We start from the raw sequence: 11354 nt of genomic DNA, 5'->3' as shown, positions 1-11354 counted from the left end.
GTAAAGGGTCTAAGACCCCCTGAGACCCCTGTGCCTGCCTTAAGCACTTTTGTCTGGCTGGAACTGCCCTAATGCCTCTTGCTTGCCTGGATGGGGGAGGGAGCTGTAGGAACCTGTCACTTTTGTTTGCCTACTGTACAAAGAGTGATCGCCATTGATCCACCCACTTTTGCCTCTGGCTACACCCAGTTTTGCCTCTGGCTCCGCCCACTACTGGCATGCTGCTCCTGGAAGGTTACTCTGTGAGGGAATGCAGCCCTCGGTTTCATACCCTGCCTCATAGTGAGTCGCATCATAGGTCCATCTACTGTGACAGGCAGTGATTCACACTGAGGTATATCCTGCTCCTGCTAGTGGAGATCCTTTTAACTGGAGGATCCAGGGATTGAACCTGGTACTTTGCCCATGCAAAGCATGTGCTCTACCACTGAGCTGTAAAACCTGCCAAAAACATACCCATGACGCAGTCAAATAAAGTTGAGCTTCTAATCAGTCCCAGCCAGGTATACACAGATATAGGACTCAAGAAAAGTTCATTCCGACTGGGTAACAGCAGTCCAGAGTTGGGAGATGCTACTTTAAGGAAAGTCCCCAAGATGACGTAAATGTCAGAGAAATGCAAAAAATAGAAATAATAAAGAAATCCTTCTCACTTGGGATGTGATATTATCATGCATTGTTATACATGGATATATAGTTTAGATGTCATTTATGCTGCATATGTTATGTTATGCACCAACATAAGTCCCTCAGCCCGGCTCAGCCAAGACCGGCTCAAACGGAGCCAGCATAAGGACCGAAATTTTGGAAGTGGGGCAACAGCAACTCCTGTTTTGTTCTTTTGTTAATGTTCTAGAAGGGAGATAGAGTTAGGGTCCTCCAGATGGATAGGCTTGATTACAGTCGTTAAACTGATATGTCTTAGGGAAGCTTATCTGCCCCTCCTCCTCCCGCCCTTTCTTTTCTTCTCTTCTTCCACTGTCTGAGAGAGAGGAGACACCTTTGTCTCTGCTCTCTCTCTCTTGAGCCATGAGGGTGTTGTGCCTCCAAACTTAGTTAGTTAGCTAGAACTAGGTATGCCTTTCTATCTACTACGTATTTCTGTAAATAAAGTAGCTTTTCTTATCTTATTAAGTCTTAAGTCTCAGTGATCTCAGTGCAGGGTAAAAGCACACACTGGCACACACGCATGCATGCTAACAAATATACAAATTTACACAACAACACGAAAAAGGGGGTGTCACAAGGGAGGGTCCGAGGGGAGGGGACTTAGGCCACATCCAACTCTTGTTCAGAGTGCTCCTGTAGGTCTCAATCCAGGCAAAAGTTATGCCCTGAGTTGGATTGTTCTGCGAGTTTGTATTTTTTCCTTTGGAGGCTTTGCAGTTGTTTTTAAACATTGCTCTCCACTTTGTGAATTCATTTGAATATTTGAAAGGATATGACAATCAAATAATTCAAGAATGAAATGGGCATGGGGTGATGGGGCAGCAAAGCCCTCCTGATACCAAAGTCACTACAACATACTTGGATGGGGCAGGGTGGGGTGAGCCAATCAGGTGTTCCCGCCGCTGCATCTGCAGAGCCCCAAATTGGTGACACCCCGTCCCTGTAACCTGTAGTGAGGCCAGTATTGGGAGGGTGGCTCTGCCCTACAACACCATCTGCTTCTGCCACAGACAGAATTTCCAGTGTCACCTCCTATCACCTTTTAACCCCTTGCTTTTCAGTGGCACCACTCTGAGCTGCAAATCAAGCATACAGAGCATACACTAATTAAGAGTTCAGTTTCGATCTTTATTTCTGGAAGGGCATTATGCCAATAACATGTTAATGATCTCTTTTTCTGGCAGTGGAATCCATGTGCATTCGTCACAGACCCCAGGCAACTTATCCCAGGGATCATTTGACTGCCTCTGGATGTCTGGAGCAGATGCAGTGCTGCACTCAGGGCTCTTAGCAGTAAGGTGGAGCTTCAGATTTTCTATGATCTAAATGGGGCAGAATTCCATAGCCATGCCCAGAACATCACTTCTTAGGCTTACTGTGCGGCTGTCCCCTGAAGATTAGACTGTGTCACTGGTCATAACTACAGAGGACCAGTGGCAGCTGGTGACTCCATGTCAGTGGGGCAGTGGAATCCACTGCAGATTTTAGTCCAAACTTTCAAGAAGCTGACATGGAGCCACCACTGCAGAGACAAATGTATTAGAGGAAGCTACTGAGCAAATGAACTAGCAACACAACTGACTCCTTTATCAATACAAGGAGTGTAGGTTTTGGTAGAACATTAGGAGAAACATCCTGATGGTAAGAGCAATTTGACAATAGAACCAATTGCCTAACTGGAAGGGGAAGTCTTTAAGAAGAGGCTGGGCAGCCATCTGTTGGGGTGCTCTAGCTTTCTATTTCCTACAATGAATGTGATTGGATAAAGGACAGCCTACAAGCAACCCCTCCATCTCTATGGTTCTCTTATTTCTTTTTTTTTCAATAATTTTTATTCAGATTTTCATAAAACATACAAGACAAAATCATAAAACATTCAAAGACAAAAAACAAAATCAAAAATAGTTAAACAAAAAGAAAAAAAGAAAAAAAAAAACAAAAATAAAAAATAAAGAGTAAAATATTGACTTCCCATTTGTCAAAGATCAAATCAGTTATAAGTCTATAATATATAACAATCCTGTCTCTTAAGTCATATTATAAAATCACTTTCCTCCAGTAGTTATCTTACTTAATCATCAAATCTCATAAACATTACTTTATTCTTTCCACAAAAAGTCAAAGAGAGGTTTCAATTCTTTAAGAAATATATCTATCAATTTTTTTTTCCAGATAAGCATATCGATTAATCCATCTCATTACTAATTATGATAATCTTATTGTCATAACCATAGTCAAAATAAACATTTCAATTAATCCATCACATCAGAATCTGTTAGGTTCAATAATTTCAGTAGCCATTGTTCTATTATCTCTATTAGTTCCATTTTCCATCTTCCATCTTCAGTAGTCTTGTTAAGTCCAGTAATTTCAATATCCAATCTTCCATTATCAGTATTCCATAATAATCTTGCTGTCAAAGCCATAGTCATATAGTAAGAGTCTGATGGGGATTACCTCTATCCCAAATATTTTCTTGCCATCCATTCTGAATAGGTTGCTGAAATACTGCTGTAAAATCATATCTCTGTTCTTTTTTTCAAAATACACTGGGTCATCTCTTAAAAGTTTTTCCATTGTCACATGGCTGCAGTTAATTCCATAGATTTTCTCTATATTGGGCTCCATCACATCATTCCAGTCCAGAAGATTATCCATGCCATTGATAACTTTATCTAAGGCAAATTGCTCTGTCACATAAACTGTGCCCTAGATAGACCCATGTCCAAAGGCCCTACAAAATGTGCTCCAGAACAAATGACAGTGCTGTGGAACGATCAAAACTCAACTAACAATCCTGACCATGTCTACTCAGAAGTAAGTCCAATTGAATTCAGCGGGGCTGACTCTCAGGTAAGTGGAGTTAGGATTGCAGCCTAAGTCATATATCAGGAAGACTAACCGAAAAGAAAGCAGCAGCAATATTCTCATGCTTTTACAATCTGGCCAGGATATTTCAAAACAGTAATGTTATCATGCAACTCGGGGCAGGAACTTCTGTGTGCTGGGGAACAAACAAAAAAAAATGGTGGGGGAAAAATATTGCAAGAATTCACTTAAAGGCCTTGCTTGGAAAGCCTGTGATGTGGCTCATTCTTGAGATGTTTGAGGTTTAATCCAGTTCAGCCATTTCTAACAAAACGACAACATGTTGTAATACCTCTGATTTTTTGATCTGTGTGTTTTGTGGGTTGCTGCTGTGCCTCTGGATATTGAGCAGCCTCTTTGGACTTACCCGTATGATTTGCTTCAGATAGAACTACTCCAGAGAGAGGAAAGCTACCACCTTTACAAACTTAAAGGGGGGGGATGACAATTAGCATATATGTGAAATTGATAGAGCATTGATGGGGAGGGCGGGGGGGCTGGCTTTGCTGCACTTTGTCACTTTTTGGACTCAGGGATGGGGAACTGCAAACCGCAGGGTTACACATGGGCTGCACTGCCTCATGAGCAACTTTCTGGGGACACCATGCCAGTGATGGGCAAGGCCAGATGCAGAAGTGGGTGAAGCAACAGAGGTAAAGAAGGCCACATGCAAGCAGTGCAAAAGTCAGAGGTTTCTCCATACCCACTTCTTTCCATCCAGGAAAGCAAAGGCATTATCACAGCTCAAGGACACATGCCAGCCAGGCAAAAGCACTTGAGGTGGCCATAGAGCTGTTGGGGGGGGGGATCTGGGGAGGAGTTGTTGCCTTGGGAGAGACCTGAGGGCCAGATAGAAAGGCCTGAAGGGCTGCATTCAGCCTCCAATCCTGAGGTTTCCCATCACTCAAGGGAGACCTGAATTATTTTGTGGTTGAGTTGTAAAGCAGGATGTTGCACAACCTTTAGCAAAATAGAAGTACAATAACATAATATTTTTGTGCATTCTGTGAACTGGCATAGGCATGCATGGAGGTGCATAAATGTGGAAGCCACACCACTGGCACTATCCAATCAGGGCCCATGACACTCCTATAATCCCACAGTCCTCATGACTGAAGGGGTCTGTGCATTCATGTATGAAGGGAGGAACATAGCTCAATGTTAGAGCACATGTTTTGCATGCACAAATGATTTGCATCCCAGTTTCAATCCTTGGCATCTCTCTGGGTACCTGGATCTCCAGAGACTCAGGCAAGAGTTTCTCCTGGATTTGCTACATGACTCATATAGCATGTCCGGAAGAGACCTTTACCCAAGTCCCTGGAAACCCAGATGCCCAGAATAGACAGCATCAGACTAATTAGACTCAGTTAGTGAAGAATAAAGCAGCTTCATTTATTCCTACAATCACAGTCCATCCAGCATTCATACCTGTGGAATGGAAGGGGACAAAGGTAAAACACTGTCGTTTATTACAAGGGAAAGAGTATTTCTCCAAAAGGTGTACTAGTTTCGTATGTGGCTCCCCGGCAACTTTTGAGGAATGGCCACACAATGCCTTGCATGACAAATGACTACCTGGAAAGGTCTTTCATCTTTGTCCTCAAGCTTCTAAGAAATCGCTGCACTCTTTACAAGAATGCCCTAGCTAGTGAGATTGTATCTTTTGAACAGTGGCAATAGAAGGCACCTGAATAAATATCAATTGTGAGCAAATAGCACGCATTCCAGGTCTACAAAATTCTGAACAGACAGTGCCAATTTTTGGACGAATCATTTAACACATACCAAAGGGAGACCCATCCTCCACTTCATTTGAAATCCGATTACATGACAGATGAAGGAGGGGGCAAATAACATTTTTCTGCCAAACCCTGCACCACTCGTGGTCAGCTTCACACAGCCACTGCTCTGGGCTTGATGCCTCCCTGAGAGATTGGCTCTTTCTCCCTGTACAAGAGGCAAACTGGCAAGCCAAGGAAGCTGGCAGTTGGCTGGCTCCTGAGACTTATATGAGCTGTTCCAGATTTTCACTGTGGAGAGCCAGCCATGAGGCCTGAAATGCAGCAGACAACAGGATGTTGGAAGCAGGAGGCTGTCAGCCCAGCACAAAAGAGGTCTGCAGAGCTGTATATCACCCACATCAGGGGCTTGCTCTGATCCCTGATATTGGCAAAGTGAGAAGAGTTAATGGGCTGATGATTCTCATGTCATTTCATGAGTGGAAATTAATTTTCTGCTGGGCACCAAATGGCAAAGGCTCCTCTTGCCAAATTAAAAGGAAAGCTAACAGTTTCAGAATGATTTAGATTCAGTGACCTGTTTTCATTTCTCCAAAAGACAAATGCCGGTTGGTCCTACCAATAGCACAAATAGAATGCTTTGGTATTCTAATAGACACGGATCTATTAGGCTTTGGTTGGAAGCAAGAACCTGCTTCACTAGATACATGACGTGGCCGGCATGTATGTAAACTGGTGGGCTGAGATTCAGTGCAGGATAGAATAAGTCGATATGTTCCAAAAGCATAGCCATGTTAGACTACATTTGAAAAACAAAAAACAAATTAAGAGTTCTGTGGCATCATATAATTAGCTCTCATAGGCAAAAGGCTCCTTTCGCAGTTGCATAAGTTAATGGTATTCCGCATCACACGGCCAAATTCCAGAGGGATAAATTCCAGAAGATAACTTTGTGCAAAAGTAACAAAGAGTCTTGTGGTAGGATCAATTTATTGTGGCAGGATCTCTCCCTCTCCCTGTGTGTGTGTGTGTGTGTGTGTGTGTGTGTATGGGAGTACCAGGGGAGTTGGGAGTCCATGTGTGTGTGCATGGGGGGGGAGCCACAAAGGGGCTGGGAGTCCCTCTGTGTGTGCGTGTTTGGGAGTTCCTGGGGGAGTGTGTGGGGTTGGCATGCAAAGCGTGCAGGGGCAAAATCCCTACGAATAATAATATTTACCCACCCTTCACCCTAAGGTCCCAGGGCAGATCACAAGAATTTAAAATACAACATTAGAAACAGTTTAAAGTAAATTACAGACACAACAATAGGGTGGGTCTTACCACTAAACATCTCAAGTTTCAAAGGTCAGAGTAAAGAGGCACAACTTCAGCATACTAGAAAAACTGTATAGTGAAGGTGCCAGAATCACCTCTATGGGGAGGGAGTCCCACAATTTAGGGTCTGCCACAGAGAATGCCTTCTCCCAGGCAACCATCACATAAGCTTCTGAGGGTGGTGGAACGACCAAGAGGGCCCCTTCTGCTGTTCTTAACACCTGAAAGGGTCTGTAGGAAAAGAAGCGGTCCTTCAAATATTTGGGGCCTAAGTCATTCAGGGCTTTAAACATTAATGTGCGCACCTCCAATTGGGCCTGGAAACAAATTGACAACCAGTGCAGCTGGTTTAAAACAGGGGCTATGTGAGTTCTAAATGAAACCCCAGCCAATAATCTGGCCACTGTATTTTGGATCAGTTGAAGTTCCCAAGTCATCTTCAAGGGCAGCCCCATGTAGAGCACATTGCAATAACCCAGTCTGGAAGTGACAAGAACAAGAAGTATAGTGGCCAAGTCACCACTGTCGAAAGGGGGCCATAGTTGGCAAACCAGCTATAACTGGGAAAAGGCACTCCAAGCCACCAAGGCTGCCTGAGCTTCCAGTGAGACTGTTGGATCCAGGAGCACCCCAAGCTAAAGTCCTGCTGCTTCCAGGGAAGTGCAACTTGGGATATGTAACACAACATGTGTCTGATCAGGATTCAGCATCAGTTTATTGGCTCACATCCAGACCATCACAACCTCCAAGCACTGATCAAGAGCAGAAATCATCATGAATGCACAATAAAAAGGATGCCTGGAGGGGCTTAACATGAGCTTCCAGATCCCAACATAGGAAGCTGCCTTATACCAAGCCATACCCTTGCTCCAGCTAGCTCCATACGCTCTCCAGGCTGTCTCCCAGTCCTGGCTAGAGATGTTGGGGACTGAACCTGAGACCTTCTGCATGCAAAGCAGGTGTTCTGCCACTGAGCTACAGTCCCTGCACAGACCAGCTGGGAAAGATGCCCCACACGCAGTTTGTTGGGGCGAGGGGGCTGAGGCTGGAAAACCAGCTCAGATTTCTTCTTTTCCCTCTGCCATCTGCTCACCATTCTGTTACCCAAGAGCAATCACATGACCATTCACCCAGCCATGATCTCCTCCGTGCCCCTTCCCCCAGTTCCACCCCTCCAGCTTCAACACAATCACCACCACCACCCCTTCTTCCCCCTCCTCTTGCAGAGCCAGTTCTCATGGTGATTTAATGTGAGATGGGTTCTACTTGCATGCCCTGTCCTACTTATCTCCTGCCTGTGCTGCATTCTGTCACCAATTCATCTGTACGTCAGAATAAAGTTCCCTTGCCTGGACTGCTATTTTATATCCTAACGTTTTACCTGTGGCAAGGCAGGGGGGGCAGGTTGGGGCAACTCCCCCCAAGATTCTCCCCCCCCAAAAAAAATTATTTTACAAAAAATAAATAATTAAATTTATTACAGAATTTTTTCCCCCTCCCCTATGTTTCTGGTTCTCTCTCCCTGAATTTTTAGGTTGCCTATGGGCCTTCCTGTGGCTTTAGGGGCATTCTTATTATAGTTGTGTACTTCGTGGGTGGTAATGGATTAAAAGTTAAGAGAACCTACTACATTAGAAAGTATCTAGAGCAGTGTAAATACAAATGTCGCCAGCAGAGGGTGCACTGCGACAAGATTACCAGTTGTGGAGCCCTCTGTACAGTATTGTATCCCACTAAACAACATGGAACAAATTATGTTGTCAGTAACCAAATGCTCTTTGATCCATCTGCTTTTCTCTGTCTTGGGTATAGGTCCTGTTCTTGAAAAACAACCCACTATTAAGAGGAGCTTTGGGACTTCTTTATTTTTCATATAGCCACCCTTCATAACCTCAGGCTCTGTTTAATAGTAGGTTAGGCTGACAGTGTGTAACTGACCATGATCAAACAGTGAGCTCCATGGTTCACCAGGAATTTAAACCCCTCTCCCTGGTCTCGTCTAAGTCCAATATCAACAGCAGTTTCACACTGCCTCTCCTTAACGTAAGCAGTCAATGGAATCAAAACAAAGAGTAGATTAGCACAGCAAAGATGCAAGCCACTTTGGTTCTTGAGGGTCTTCAAAGCCCAATGATGGCTTAGAAATGATAAATGAATAAAAACAGCTTTGCAAAAAAAACAACACCCAACTTCGTAACTCTTGGGATACTAACATGATGAGTTGGTAGGCACTGAAAATCTAATCGCATTTTTATTAACTATTTCTCATAAATAATAATAATGATCATAACAATGTCACTGTCAAAAGAAACTACCATCCCTATCTAGTTCTCCATTCGAATGTTGAAATGCAGTGGAGATCAAATGTGGAGACGCAGTGAGAGGAAATGCTTCACCTGTTGAACTGGCAACCAAGAAACAGATTAGTGCCCTGCACACTGAGACATATACACACACAACATCTTGACTACATGTAGTACATAAACACAGATGAACTTGAAATTGGCTGTGGCTGCTAGGGAAAAGATTTGGAAAGCATAAAGACGTTTCACCGAAAACTGCAGCAGTATCATTTTTTAAAAAAACTTTTCAAACTTTAACATTTTAAACAAACATCAAACATACAGCAGTATGCAGGAAAGGCAAGGAAACTAACAAAACCTATTTCTTCCACAAGATCAAGAGTTGAGCCACGGCTCCAACAAGTTCGTCTGTAAAGTGGGCAACACAAAGTAAAATGAAGAGGCCAAGACACAAAGAGAGGGCAACAAGGGTGTCCAAATAAGGAAATCCAAAACATCCAAGAGAGGAGTTACTTATTTTCCCAAATATATTCATACTTGGATAAGATTAATAGCATATGTGATTGCCTGTACATATGTCACAAAATCCCACCTGCTTGTGGCCAAGTCAACCTTACACCTCCAAACCTTTTTCTGGTGCATCAGCTTTTCCAAAACTGCAGTAAACATAGTCCTTTTTCTCCAGTTTTCCAGAGTGAGGTTTGATGGATTTTTATTAATTATTCCTCATCAATGATAATAACGATCATAACAATGCCACTGGCAATGACCAGGCAGGCAGGGAGCAACCAACAGAAATATAACTAAAATCTTTGAAATGATGTACAAGTTCTCCGGCCTCCCGTGCACATAGACAATAAGCATAACTTATGGGACTCCCCTTTTCCCAACAATAACACTGATCTCCCCCAGCACCGTCTCCCAGAAAGGTTTGCATGGCTCAGATTTATCAGGAAAAGACATGCTGCCAAGGGTTTGGTCACTACTATCTCCATGTTTAGAATCAATACACTTCTAAGTACCAGTTCCTGGAAAGAAGCAAGAAATTACCCACAGCTAAAAGGATAATGTTGGGATTAGGGTTGCCAGGTTCAGGGCCTGAGACTGATCCTGTATCTTTAGGAGAAGAGAAAGTCAGCCAAGTGCAGGTGTTCTTGCAACACTGTAATGAGAAAAACCACAAGATAGAATTCTCCCTTCCCCCTGCACAACTTTTAAAGATACAGAAGACCTCTTGGAGACCAGGCCTGGCAACCAAGAGAGCTTCTGTATCTTTAAAAGTTGTGCAGGGGGAAGGGAGAATTCCACCTTGTGGTTTTTCTCATTACAGTGTTGCAAGAACACCTGCACTTGGCTGACTTTCTCTTCTCCTAAAGATACAGGATCAGGATCAGGCCCTGAACCTGGCAACCCTAGTTGGGATAGATCAGCTTTGTCCTGAAGGATTTAGCAGATGAAAGTGACATTGCTGGCTGAGGGCTGGCTGAAGATGTTCTCCTGGTGGGGTTCTGCTGCGCAGGGGGAATCTAGCCATTTCAGGGCCCTACACGGGAAATGTGCTAGGGGTGGGCATGGTGGAACCACCCAATCCAAAGACACTTTGTTGCCCTGACAAGCCCCACAAAGCAGGGGCAACACTACCCCACCCTGGGGCTGATGTAACAAATTACCTCATATTGCAGTCAATTGGAGAGTAAAGGGGGAGAGCCTTTCCCTGTCACCACTAGGGATGGGTGAGAATTTCAATTCAGTTCGCATTTCAAGCAGAATTTATCAAATTCGCACTTTCCAAAACAATATGAGAACCAAAACACAGCCATCCTTCGAAATGGACATTTATTAGAATTTTGGGATGCGCTTCGCCAACTAAACAATATTTACACAAATGCATATATTAGGAGAAAGTGTGCATAAAAATGAATATATGAGTGAAAATAACATGCGAAAAGGCATGATGAGAAATTGCTTGCACTCACATGTACCTTTGTCAAAACTGCCTACAAAAATGTGTTTATTTGGAGAAATTCACACTGGAATGGTGGAGAATTTCCATGAGGATTTAAAAAAAAAAAAAGCAGATTGCTGCAGAAATGTAGAAGACTGAATTTAACATTAGAAAAGTGAGAAACAGAGAGAACCAAAACTGACAGATCTTCCCATCCCTAGTCGCTGCCACCACCACCACCATCTCCTGCCCTCGTTATAGTGGAACAGCAGGGGCACCTTCTCCAGCCAGCCCCAATGCGGTAAAGGAAGGAGCCTTTTGTCACACTGCACAGAAATGCATAGTAGCAGCCAGGCAACCTATTTGGAATCAGGAAAGCTGTTTCGGGTAGGTGCAAATGATAGATGGGAAGGACACTTACTCCTTTCCCTGCCTCTCTTACAGGCAGTGTCCATTGGGCCTAATGGGGTGGAAGTCAGAGAGCCCAACTGTAGGTGGAGCCAGAACCAATGG

Source organism: Rhineura floridana, chromosome 6 (assembly GCF_030035675.1).
Source record: "Rhineura floridana isolate rRhiFlo1 chromosome 6, rRhiFlo1.hap2, whole genome shotgun sequence".
Lineage (NCBI taxonomy): Eukaryota > Metazoa > Chordata > Lepidosauria > Squamata > Rhineuridae > Rhineura > Rhineura floridana.
The sequence above is the reverse complement of the archived record's forward strand: the minus strand, read 5'-3'. Positions refer to the sequence as shown.